The following is a 12,844-nucleotide window of genomic DNA, read 5'->3' on the forward strand; positions in this document are numbered from 1 at the left end:
TTTATAAATGGAAAGTACTTCCTCTTATGTAATTTTCTCTTTATTTGGAACTTGACAAACATAGAGTAAAAAAAGAAAAAGAAACAGTAAGTGGTATTCAAGTTTGATTTTGGCTAATTTACGCACCTAACACTGATGATCAGGGATTTTTTATAGATCTTGAAGGGATGTTGCAAGCTGCTGGCACCCCTCATGATATAATATTGGGAGGAGACTTTAATCTATTGATGGACTCAGTCCTTGATCATAGTGAAGCAAAAGTGTGTAAGCCCCCTAGAGCAACATTGATGCTTTACAGGATGTGTAAAGATCTTGGTCTTACAGATATTTGGAGACTTTTGAACCCATCAAAATGTTTTCTAGAAAATATTTTTTTTAAGTCCCTCATTTAATCTGTTGTTTATTGCTCAAGTGGAAACATCTTAGTCTCAGATCACACCCTGGTGTGTTTAGAGGTGTTGCTACATACAGAGAAAAAGAAATCATATAGTTGGCGCTTTAATGTATCCCTTTTGCAAAATCCTGAATTCCAACAAATGTTAAAGGCTGAAATCAATGTTTATATGGAGACAAACTGGTCCTCAGTATCCTCTGTGGGCGTGGCTTGGGAGGCACTTAAGGCAGTTCTTAGGGGTTGGATCATACAGTATGCCTCATTCATCGAAAAATCCAAAGCACGAGAACTCATGGAGTTGGAAGGAAATATTAAATGTGCTGAGGCAGAGCTGAAGCGCCGAATGACGTCTGATGGGCTCAGAGAATTCACCCGATTGAAATACAGATATAATACTTTTTGTCATGGAAGGTGGAGTTTTGGCTATTCAGGGCAAGACAGTCATACTTTGAGTCGGGGGACAAAGCAGGGAAGCTTTTGGCTAGATATATAAAGCAGAGAGAGTCTTTTTCTACCATTCCCTCAGTGAAATCTGCTGGTGGTGAAATAATTTCCTTGGCCATTGATATTAATAATGCTTTTAAAGAATTCTATCTTGATCTCTGTAGTTCCACGTCTTCGTCTACTGATGAAGATATTCTAAACTTTGTGGAACCATTAGAACACCCTAAACTGACAACTGAGCAAAAACGTTCTGATTCTGAGATAACCTTGGAGGAGCTTGGTGAGGTAATTAAGGCCTTGCCTACAGGCAAAGCACCGGGGCCAGACGGCTTTGCTGCTGAATTTTTTTAGATCTTATGCTACAGAACTGGCTCCACTTTTGTTAGAAGTTTATACGGAATCATTAAAGAATGGAAAGCTTCCGCCAACCATGACACAAGCCGAATCAGTCTGATTCTTAAAAAGGACAAAGATCCAAGCGAGTGTAAGAGATACTGTCCAATAGACGTAAAACTATTGTCAAAAATTTTGGCTAACCGATTAAGTAAAGTTATGACATCTCTTATACATATAGATCAGGTAGGGTTTATTCGAGGCTGCAGCTCTTCTGATAACATTAGGCGTTTCATCAATATTATGTGGTCAGTGGCGAATGATCAGACTCCGGTCGCTGCCATCTCTCTTGACGCCGAAAAGGCGTTTGATATGGTAGAATGGGATTATCTTTTTAAGATTTTGGAAATATATGGGTTCGGGAATACTTTTATTGGATTAATTAATAATTGGATTGGATTAAGTTACTTTATAGACACCCGGTAGTGGCGGTATAAACAAATTAATTGGAGATTATTTTACTCTGGATAGGGGCATCCAGCACCTCTTTCCCCATTGTTCTGTCTTGCCCTGGAACCATTAGCAGCTACAATAAGAAAGGAAGATGATTTTCCGGGGTGGTGGCAGGATGTATGGCGCATAAGCTTTTGCTTTACGCAGATTATATTTTATTATTCGTCTTTGACCCCACTAGATCTATGCCTTTCCTCAACAGAATTATTAATTCCTTTTCTAAATTCTCAGGATACAGAGTCAATTGGTCTAAATCGGAAGCTTTGGCTCTGACAGCGTACTGCCCAGTAATGGCTTTGCAGCTGGGCGCCTTCCAGTGGCCCAAACAGGGCATTAAGTATTTCGGCATTTTATTCCCAGCAAATTTGTCTGATTTAGTTTGTTAAATTTGACCCTTTAATAAAAAGGTTTTCGAGCGATGTGGGCAGGTGGGCTTCATTACATTTATCTATGATTGGGAAGGTTAATGTTTTAAAATGAATTGTATTCCAACATTCAGCTACCTGCTACAATCTCTCCCTGTAGATGTCTCCCTCTCTTATTTCAAGCAATTTAATAGCATTGCGAAGTCCTTCATTTGGAATGGTAAGCATCCCAGATTACATTTCAATAAGTTACATAGGCCAATTGACAAAGGTGGGCTAGGCCTACCCAAGATTTTGTTTTATTATTATGCATTTGGTCTCAGACATTTGGCTTGTTGGTCACTTCCACCTGAAAGAGCCCCTCCCTGGTTTTGTATTGAACAAAGTTCTTGCCCCTATTTTGTCATTGCAAAGCCTTTCTATTAAACTAACCGGAGCAGTTAAGTTACACCCCGTTATCTCGCATTTGCACGCCTTATGGACAAAAGTGTCCAGAGTGTTTAATTCTGACATTTATTTAAATGTTGCCTCGACCATATGGCTGAACCCAAAGTTATGTATTAATAAGTCCCTTTTCAACTGGTCAGAGTGGATTGTGAGGGAAGTTAATACGCTCGGTGACCTATATAAGAGTGGAATGTTGAGATCCTTTGAAAATATGGTTCAACAGTTTAGGTTCTTTCAGTTCTTTAGGTATTTACAGCTGCACCACCTGCTTTCTACTATTTTTGGGAGTAGCATACTCTGGAAGTGGTAATTACTGCTTTTGGAAAAGGTTATGAGGCATCAGTGTATTACTCCGTTAATTCAGAGTCTGGGGGACGGAGCTTCAACTTCTCTCGAGATTATGGGAGAAAGATTTAAACTTGGTATTGGAGGAGGGAGTGTGGGCTAGGATTCTAAAAAATATCAAGTCTACATCTAGAGATGCAATGGTACGTCTGATGCAATTTAAGATTTTACATCAAGTCTATTGGACACCCTCTAGACTGTATAGGCTTGATCTTAAAGACACACCCACATGGGACACAACCCGTGTTTTTTGGGGATGTGTTAAGATCCAAGAATTTTGGTTGAGGGTTCAGAGCTTTATGTGATGTATTGGACACTTAATTTTCATTTTGCCCCAGACTCTGTATCTTAGGTGATGGGGTGGCCATTAATATTGGGGATAGTCATTTAAAAAGTTGGGTCCTAGCTGGAGTTATGATCAGCAGACGAATTATCTTCAGGTGATGGAAGTCGGCTGGGGCAACCTCATTTCGGGAGTGGTGCGTGGAGATGGGCAGGGTGGTAGCATTCGAGGAGGTGATTTTTAGAAGGCTGGGAAAATGAGATTTGTTTGATAGGAAGTGGGGTGGATATTTGGCTTTTTTGGAGGGTTCTCAGGGAGAGGCAGTTGAGAGGGATTTCTAGTTTAGATGTGTATGTGCATTCTTGTTGTTTTTTGAAAGTATACTTTTAAATGTTTGTTTTTTTTATTTTTGTTGTAATTGATGGTGACCACTGTAGTGTGTGTTTGTTTGGGGTGGGGGGTTAATGTATATAATTGATTCTGTATTTTATGTTGTTTGTTTGTCTTATGAATGGACGTTGTAACGTGTATGTTGTGATGTGTAATTAAAAAAAATATGCATGACAGATGACACAGTTGTTGGCGCATATTTTAGTCGTTTTCCTCCTCCGTGTTGGTTAGAATGTCAGGCTCCTTCGCCGTTTGAGATGTTTATCTTCCTCCATAGCGCTTTAAGGTAAAAAACTCAGTAGAATTAAAATGGGTCATGCAAATTTTGAAATTTGTGCCACAATAGAAACCGGGTTGAGTTGTGCAAGTCTCTGTGGAGCCCAATCTGGAAGCCTGCTGGACTTGCACGCACTTTCATGCTTCAGAGACAGCGCTTGCGAAAATCACGTGAAACACAGCTGCGTGTGTCTGATGAGAAGCATGTTCAGAAGCATATTCAGAACGCAAGATTAATGTAATTGAATTTGCTTCAGCAGCCCGAAATTTTGCTTGTGTACTGCATGTGTTATGTGAGTGGAATGAAGTGCACATTTCTTGGACGCGGTGGCGGTTTTGCGTAACTGCGATATGGATGATAATGTATACCGATTGCCAAATTTCTATCAGATTATCATCTCTACTGGTATATTGCCCACCCCTATGTAATATACATGCGAATACTGTATATAGTGGCCATACTCGTGGCTAGTGTTGTCACGATACCAAAATATTAGTGTGTACCGATACCAATAAAATTTCAAAATTTGATACTACAGAAAACATAGATCATATGCTATTGAACTCACCTTTTAAAATGTTAACTTTCAATGTAATTAAATATAGCTGCAAGCAGCAATTAAGGGGCCAAGCACATCAACCATTATTAGGCATGACAATGGCAAAAAATAAGTAAAGCAATCTGGTCATGATTTTAGGCCAGATGGTTGAAAATCCATGAATACTATCAATTGTATTGGGACATAAAAGCTTATTACTTTTGACCATCAGGTGGCGCCATCACCAAATTGATTTGGTGTGGTCAAGGTGCGGTCATGATGACACAAAGTTTCATGTCAATACGCCAATGCGTTGCCGAGATGGTGCCAGAATGGTTTTCAGGCTCTGTGCCATCAAATTCATTGTTGTGTTAAACGAAAACAGTTTGGTCTGTCAACACGAAATCCATAACTTTTTGTTGCTATGGACTGAAGGTGGTCTGATTCAATTTTGGTTGAAATCTGACAAACGCTCTTGGAGGAGTTCGAAAAAGTAGGTTTTTAAAGGATTTCAAAATGGTGGACAGGAAGTTCGATCGATCATGGCATAATTGGTATTCACGTTCTCGGCATGACCCACGAAATCTACCAAGACTGGTCTCATGAAAATAGCACAAAGTAATCAAAAGTTATTAGCATTTTATGAAAATTTGGTATAACTTTTGACCAGAAGGTGGCGCTGTCCCAAAACTTTGAGTACCTTTAGGGCATTGTGCCAATGACACACGAGTTTCCTAACGATATGTCAATGCGTTTGAAAGCATTTTACAACAAAATTCAAAATGGGCGACACCCAAAATGTCCGACATAGGAAAATTTGGTATCTTCCGACTCGGCATCCCGCACAGAATCTAACAAGACCAGATTTGTGATTTTAGGTGAAAATGTTCAGAAGTTATAAGCAAAAATATGCATTTTTTATATCTTGTGACCACTAGGTGGCGCTGTGCCGAAACTGGTTCCCTCAGGTCATGGGTGTCATAACACACCAAGTTTGGTGTGAATACGCTAAAGCATTGTGGAGATATAGCCTCATGTCCAATTTGGCGTGCTCTACGTCGAATCTGCACAGTATTCGAGAACCGTTAGACTAATCAACTTGAATTCCATAACTTTTTGTCAGCCTGGTCTGAAGATGATCTGATTTAAATTCATGCAAATTGGACAAACGATCTAGGAGGAGTTAGAAAAAGTAGGTTTTTCAAAATGGCGGAAACATTTTCAAGATGGAAAATGATGACATAGGGTTCAATCGATTCGTCTCGAGCTAAGGGATCAGAGAAAAAAATGTTGATGATTCTTACGGTTCAAATGTTATTACCATAAACATGTATGACATTTTGGGCAGTTGGTGGCACTAGAGGGTTTGAGTTAGAGACTCCAAATTTGCTCCAGTTAATGTTCACAACTTTCCAGCATACAGTTCTATGGGCTGCCATAGACTCAATGGCGGAAGAATAATAATAAAAAGAACACTAACGATTACAATAGGTGCCTATACACTTTTAGTGCTTGGCACCTAGTAAATTGTAACGGCATGATTTCTTTGAGTGTTTCTCAATTAAATAAACATTGCTTAAAGATTAAGTCGTACCCTATGAAATCTGGGTTTTTTTTCTCTAAATTCTATCTAATTTATTCCCAAATTCCACGTTTTCCATTTCATGTATTAAAGTTTAATTCAGTTTCATGATCAAAATTGTATCTAATCTAAAACGCAACATTGGTCTTATCAAATAAAGAGCTGCGCAACAGAGCATCACATAAATGTAAACATTGATAAACTTCTATTCAGTATAACAGCACTCTTGCTTGTAAGATACAGGTTCAACAAAACAACAATAAAATGCATTTTACTAAATACTAGTGTAATATTTGTCGCAATTTCTTAAATTTGACATGCCAAGCTTTTATTTTGAATTTGAACTTCTATTTTGCCATGAAAGAGTTTCTGGTTCTGTGTTTTTGGCTGTAGTTTCAAACTTCTGGGCAAGACGCTGGTTATATAACCCAGTGTGAGTAATGAAGTGCAAAATGCTGCAATTTATATAAATATAGTATATAGTCTGCAGGAGCTGCGTGTGTCACAGTGAATAAATGCTTTGCCTCGCATCTACTATAAGCACAGTAGAGCTGTCACGATTACTCGATTTAATTCGATTACAGAAGTGATGCAGTCCATGGACGAGGGTGCGAACACATAATGACAAGAGGTGTCAGCTGTGTGACAGCGCTTCACTTTAGATTTGTAAAACAATGTAGGACCTAAAAAACATCACTTCAGCAATGCAGCAGCACTTGAAAAGATGACATCAAGTTTTCACAAACCCGCCGGACACACACACGTGGTAAGCTCGTCTGCATACGACTTGATTAAAATTACACACACAGTTACGGATGCACAAACACATTGTTCAATAAATCTGACTGAATCCAGACAATCTAAGAAGGTTATTTTCAGCCAGTTATCGTTTGAGTTCTGTTCTGTGTGAATTAATTGCCATTTGAATGTAATGCAATCTTTCTCATATAAATTAGATTTTGTGATGATTGTTTAAAAAATAGATCGCAATGCCCCACTTCTGATAAATATTTTATAGTTTATGGCCATTATTACAGGTAAAACTCAAGATGGGAATCCAGAGAACTTTATTTACTGAATAAAAACACAGGTGTGTCTGTATGCTGTCAGTCAAACCTCAATGTGAGTCTGCTGTTAAAGCCACAGCTGTGCTTCTCGTGCCCCACAGATGCAATATAAATCTTTGGCTTACCTGAGGGAGAAATGGCTATCTCCGCATGTGAAATTAAGTTTTTATTCAGTAAGGAACTGAATTTCCAGATGCTTAAGGGCATTTTACACGATACGTGGCAAGTGACAAGCTTTTGCGATCTGCATGTAGCACACGTGCAACAATGCCCGCAACTGCTGCATCTCAATGTGAGAGTGATAAAATGTATCTCGTAAATACTGTGAATCTTGCATTCCGTTTTACATGCAAGTGATAGCTACAACAAACAAATAAAATGGCTTTTATGTCGCTATAAAATAGTTTAACCATATAACTTATCCTCAATAAACAAGATTGGTGGGCAGACATTGTTTCTGAAAAGATAAAATATTTTATTTCCATGGCCTGTTTTCCCATACTTGAGTTCTAAATTGAAATGGGTAGATCATGTTGAACTAGTTAAAGAAAAAAGTAGATCTTGCATTTAAAAAGTTAGGCACACCTGAAGAAGCCCATCTCTGTCAGCTTGAATATACATCTTTTTATATTATAGATCTGCTTTGGGTGTCTGTTGGCTATAGATATTGTTTGCACAATTGTTTTGTTGTTGTTATTCAATCGTGAAATACATCAAAACTTTAATGCGTTAATTTAATGCAAACATTTATGCATTTTAGCCAAACGTGACCACCATCTGAGTCATTAAATCATTCTTCCAATTACATGATTAATCGTTATAAAAATTGTTAGATTAATCGATAGTGACAGCCATAAACAGCGCGCAGTGCCCATAAAATGTGGTGTCTTCAGCATATGTGTGTCTACACACATTCACTTTGCACTGTGCAGCACATGCAGAATGTGTATTTATTAAAATCACATAATTTTGCAGTTTAATAATCACACTAGAACATCACAATTTTCATTTGATTAATTTTCCTTTTATGTGAAACAGAAGTATAAGAACACGTGCTCAAATGAGTGTGTGAGTGTTTGAAAGCAGCCGTGTGTCAGACCGAATCGAGTTGGTGCTCTGTATTACTGGTATTGTTACATATATTAGTATTGACTTAGTACAAAAGTAGCCATGGAAATACCGGTACTTTTAACATCACTAGTTGTGGCACTCTGTCTAGATCTCTTCTGTCGTGTGAGCTACTGGGGTTCCAGCAGTGAGCGTTGGTCAGGAGCCACCCTCTGTCCCAAGGTTAGCTCTGTGGAACGTTCTGGGCTCTTGTCCCAGTGAATAGTGACATGTCAGCAGCCCATTCAAATGAACAGGCTGAGGGTTGCACTCTTTTTAGTGCTTTTTTTAGTCTTTTGATGCCTTTTATTTATAACACTTTTAATGAGATCTGATTTAGATCATCATGTTAATTTTTTACATTTATTTTACATTGAACAGTAACGCAATTAATAATGATCCTATTTAAGTACATTTTATTCTGAACTGGAAATCATTCTGTCCTCCCTTATAAAAGCAGATAAGCCTTTTTAATTTGTTTAAATGCACTTGTTTTTGGGTCACAACCCATTGCTCTATAGCATGAACATTAAGTAACATTTCTGGCTTCTTTGAATGTAAAGATGCCAGTAATTACAAGTGCATTGGATTTGACGTACACAGCCTGGGCCCGTAGTATACTGTCTCCATTATGTACGCCTATCTTAGTCGCAGATGGAATCAGAAGGATGATTTATTCATTTCCTGATGTGAGCACAACGCTTCATTGCATTTACACAATTTGCCTAGCTAGATGAAATGATCCATGATAACATGCTACTGGAGGCTCACAATAGGTTGAGATTGTGAACATTTTTGGATATTTTGTGTTTTTTCTTTGATATTATATAGAAAGCTAGAAATGTACGAGTTTGTATTATCTGCATTGTGACTTAACGGTTCCTGTTACTTAAGTCGTGACGTTGACACTGACATTCTGACTGAAAAAAATAAATAAATGGGAAAAGCTTAATTTGTATGGATACTGTGAATATATATTTAATTTAAACATCTGATTTAACTTGACCTTTTTAGCGGATATGATTAAGTGTAGTTAAAACTAGATATTTACCTTAAGAAAATGTGAGTGCCACATGCCAGTGGAAAACCATACTGATTACACTGTGAATTTGACAACAGGAGGTCGAAAGTTCTGGAAGTCTGTGCTTACTGAAATTCCAACCACTCCCCCAGTGGCTGAAGCCGAAAGTCTAGTGGAGGTGAAATGTTCACAGTGTGGCATCAAAAGTGAGTTGTATTTTTAGTTGTAACTAGCCACTTTTCCACTATCAGGCCACTGCGAGCCAGGGCCATAAACTGGTCAGCCGGGTCCAGTGGCCTTGAGACCAAAATCGATCTGCATTCCCACCATCGGGCCAAAAGCCCTGCAGCATTTCCCTAAAACCCACTCTTAATACGCTGCCCATTTCGCAAGCCTAACCAAATATGCATGTTATCTATTTATCTAGAATATCAAGTTTATATAGTATGTAAATGTTGGCTAGCTAGCAAGATAAGTTACCATTGACAACTCACTGACTTTAACTGCCATGGTGTCCAGAGTGGTCTCCCCACTAACAGCGGGACGATATCCCAGAACACCGTCCATGATCTTGAACCTTGGAAAGTTCTTCCTTTGGGCACCGCTTTGTCCATTGTGCATCTTATGTACTATGTCCGCAATTTTTTTTATCACCGAGATGCAGGTGTGTGATGTCACACAAACATGTCGGCACCCAGAGAGATGTACAAAGTTAGTGATAAACAGTCACTTTTATTAAATTATATTGAGTTTAACTCTTTAAAATCTTTGAGAGGCAAAACACAGTAAATTAAACTCTTTTGATGATCGTACACCTGTAGCACAAATTCTAGCATAGCAGCATTGTTTATCAGTTGGGTTGCTAGGAGACGTCTCTGGTGACAGTCAAACCCCTGTTAAGCTAACGGGAGCTTTGGTGTTTTGTTTGTATAACGTCATTTTCCGAGCATCTGGCAGTGGAATTCCTTTATGGTCCAAGATCAGAGAATTAAATTTCTCACATCAATATCCCATATCTAAATTGAATGGAACGCATGAGTATCAGAACTCTGCCTCTGACATTGACCCCGCCTCAAGTTGGCCTTCTGTGGCCCTAGAGTAATTGGCAGGAAGTTCCTGAGGAAGCCCAGAGGATGCACGATCAAGCCCCAGAAGTGACAGTGGGAACACAACTGGCCCTGGCACGCAATAGCACGCCCTCATTTGGCCTGACAGTGGACATGCGGCTATTGATGTAAAGCAGTCAACAGGAATACATATTTTATTAACCACTACTTCCTGCGCCTAACCCTTAACCCAACCTGTCAGACAAAATTTTGTAAGGCGTTAGGATTAAAATATACCAGTTAATATAAGGATTTTGGAAAAACTAAATAGGTCTATATATTGCAAAGACCTCTTTGCTGGTGTGATCTTCCTCTTTTTCTTACTGTTTCCCTTTTTTCCTCAATGCCATTATGAGGAAGGAAATCCAACACATTGTGTTTACATTTAGTGGTTTAAGAAAGGTGTCTTTACAAAAAATTTGTCCTCAGTGACTGGTCTGGCTAACCAGACTGTTATGAAGATGAGATTGTTGTTAAGCTCTCTATGGGGTGAAAAGAAAAACTATGAGAGACAGCACATCTTTCAGTTGCATTGTCTTCACTGGTTGCACACAAAAATAAACAAAGTGGGACCTGTGTAGTCCGTTTCACTAACGAACAAATGTGTGTGTGTGTGGGTAGGTAGGCAGATAGATAGATACACACATTTGTTAAATATACAGTGCATTCATAAAGTATTCAGACCCCTTCATTTTTTTCACATTTTGTTATGTTGCAGCCTTATGCTAAATGCTTAAAAAAAAAACATCAATCTACACTCCATACCCCATAATGAAAAAGTAAAAAAATGATTTTTGATGTCTTTGCAAATGTATTAAAAAGAAAAAAAAGAAAATAATAATAATTTATAATTAATAATTATAATAATTATATTTATTTATCACACATATACATTTGCACATATACAGTGAAATTCTTTTTTTTCACATATCCCAGCTAAGCTGGGGTCAGAGTGCAGGGTCAGCCATGATACAGTGCCCCTGGAGCAGATAGGGTCAAGGGCCTTGCTCAAGGGCCCAACAGTGGCATCTTGGCGGTGCTGGGGCTTGAACCCCTGACCTTCTGATCAGTAACCCAGAGCCTTAACCGCTGAGCCACCACTCCCCCGTGGTGTGAAATATCACATTGACAAGTATTCAGACCCTTTGTTATGACACTTGAAATTTAGCTCAGGTGCATCCCATTTCTCTGGATCATCTTTGAGATGTTTCTACACTTTAATTGTAGTCCACCTGTGGCAAATTCAATTGATTGGACATGATTTGGAAATGCACACACCTGTCTATATAAGGTCTCACAGCTGAAAATGCATATCAGAGCAAAAACCAAGCCATGAGGTCAAAGGAACTGCCTGCAGAGCTCAGAGACAGGATTGTGTCGAGGCGCAGATCTGGAGAAGGCTACAAAAAAAAAATTCAATTGCATTGTAGGTTCCCAAGAGCACAGTGGCCTCCATAATTCTTAAATGAAAGAAGTTTGGAACAACCAAGACTCTTCCTAGAAATGGCCGCCCCGCCAAACTGAGCAATCGGGGGAGAAGGGCATTGGTAAGAGAGGTGACCAAGAACCCAATGGTCACTCTGGTTGAGCTCCAGAAGGACAATCATCACTGCAACACTCCACCGATCTGGGCTTTATGGCAGAGTGGCCAGACGGAAGCCTCTCCTCAGTGCAAGGCAAATGAAAGCCTGCTTGAAATTGGCAAAAAAGCACCTAAAGTACTCTCAGACTGTGAGAAACAAGATTCTCTGGTCTGATGAAATGAAGATCGAACTGTTTGGCCTCAATTTCAAGTGTCATGTCTGGAGGAAACCAGGCACCGCTCAGCACCTGCTTAACACCATCCCAACGATGAAGTATTGTGGTGGTAGCATCATGCTATGGGGGTGTTTTTCAGCAGTAGGGACTGGGGGACTGGTCAGGGTTGAAGGAAAGCTGAACGCAGCAAAATACAGAGATATCCTTCATGAAAACCTGGTCCAGAGCGCTCGGGACCTCAGACTGGGCCAAAGCTTCACCTTCCCACAGGACAGTGATCCTAAGCACACAGCCAAGACAATGCAAGAGTGGCATAGGGACAACTCTGTGAATGTCCTTGAGTGGCCCAGCCAGAGCCTGGACTTGAACCCAATTGAACATCTCTGGAGAGACCTGAAAATGGCTGTCCACCGAGGGTCCTCATCCAACCTGACAGAGCTTGAGAGGATCCGCAGAGAAGAATGGCAAAAAATCCCCAAATCCAGGTGTGCAAAGCTTGTCGCATCATACCCAAAAATACTTGAGGCTGTAATCGCTGCCAAAGGTGCTTCAACCAAGTGCTGAGTTAATGGTCTGAATACTTATGTCAATGTGATATTTCAGTTTTTTATTTTTAATAAATTTACAAAGTTATGGAAAATCTGTTTTTTGCTTTGTCATTATGGGGTATGGAGTGTAGATTGATGTGAAAAAAATAATTTAAAGCATTTTAGCATAAGGCTGCAACATAACAAAATGTGAAAAAAATGAAGCGGTCTGAATACTTTATGAATGCACTGTATATGGATTCATTTCAATTGGAGATTTTATAGTAAAAAAAATAAATAAAAAATGTGTTTTGTGATATTATCCTTCTGGAAAATCCAGCCAGACA

The 12,844-nt window shown here is 39.2% G+C and overlaps 1 protein-coding gene across 1 annotated transcript in view; it reads left to right on the forward strand.

Moving 5' to 3' along the window:
- LOC127439287 (RNA polymerase II elongation factor ELL-like) overlaps positions 1–12,844 on the forward strand; it is a 70,624-nt gene that overhangs the window by 19,307 nt on the left and 38,473 nt on the right. The window lies entirely within an intron of this gene.

Source organism: Myxocyprinus asiaticus, chromosome 50 (genome assembly GCF_019703515.2).
Source record: "Myxocyprinus asiaticus isolate MX2 ecotype Aquarium Trade chromosome 50, UBuf_Myxa_2, whole genome shotgun sequence".
Lineage (NCBI taxonomy): Eukaryota > Metazoa > Chordata > Actinopteri > Cypriniformes > Catostomidae > Myxocyprinus > Myxocyprinus asiaticus.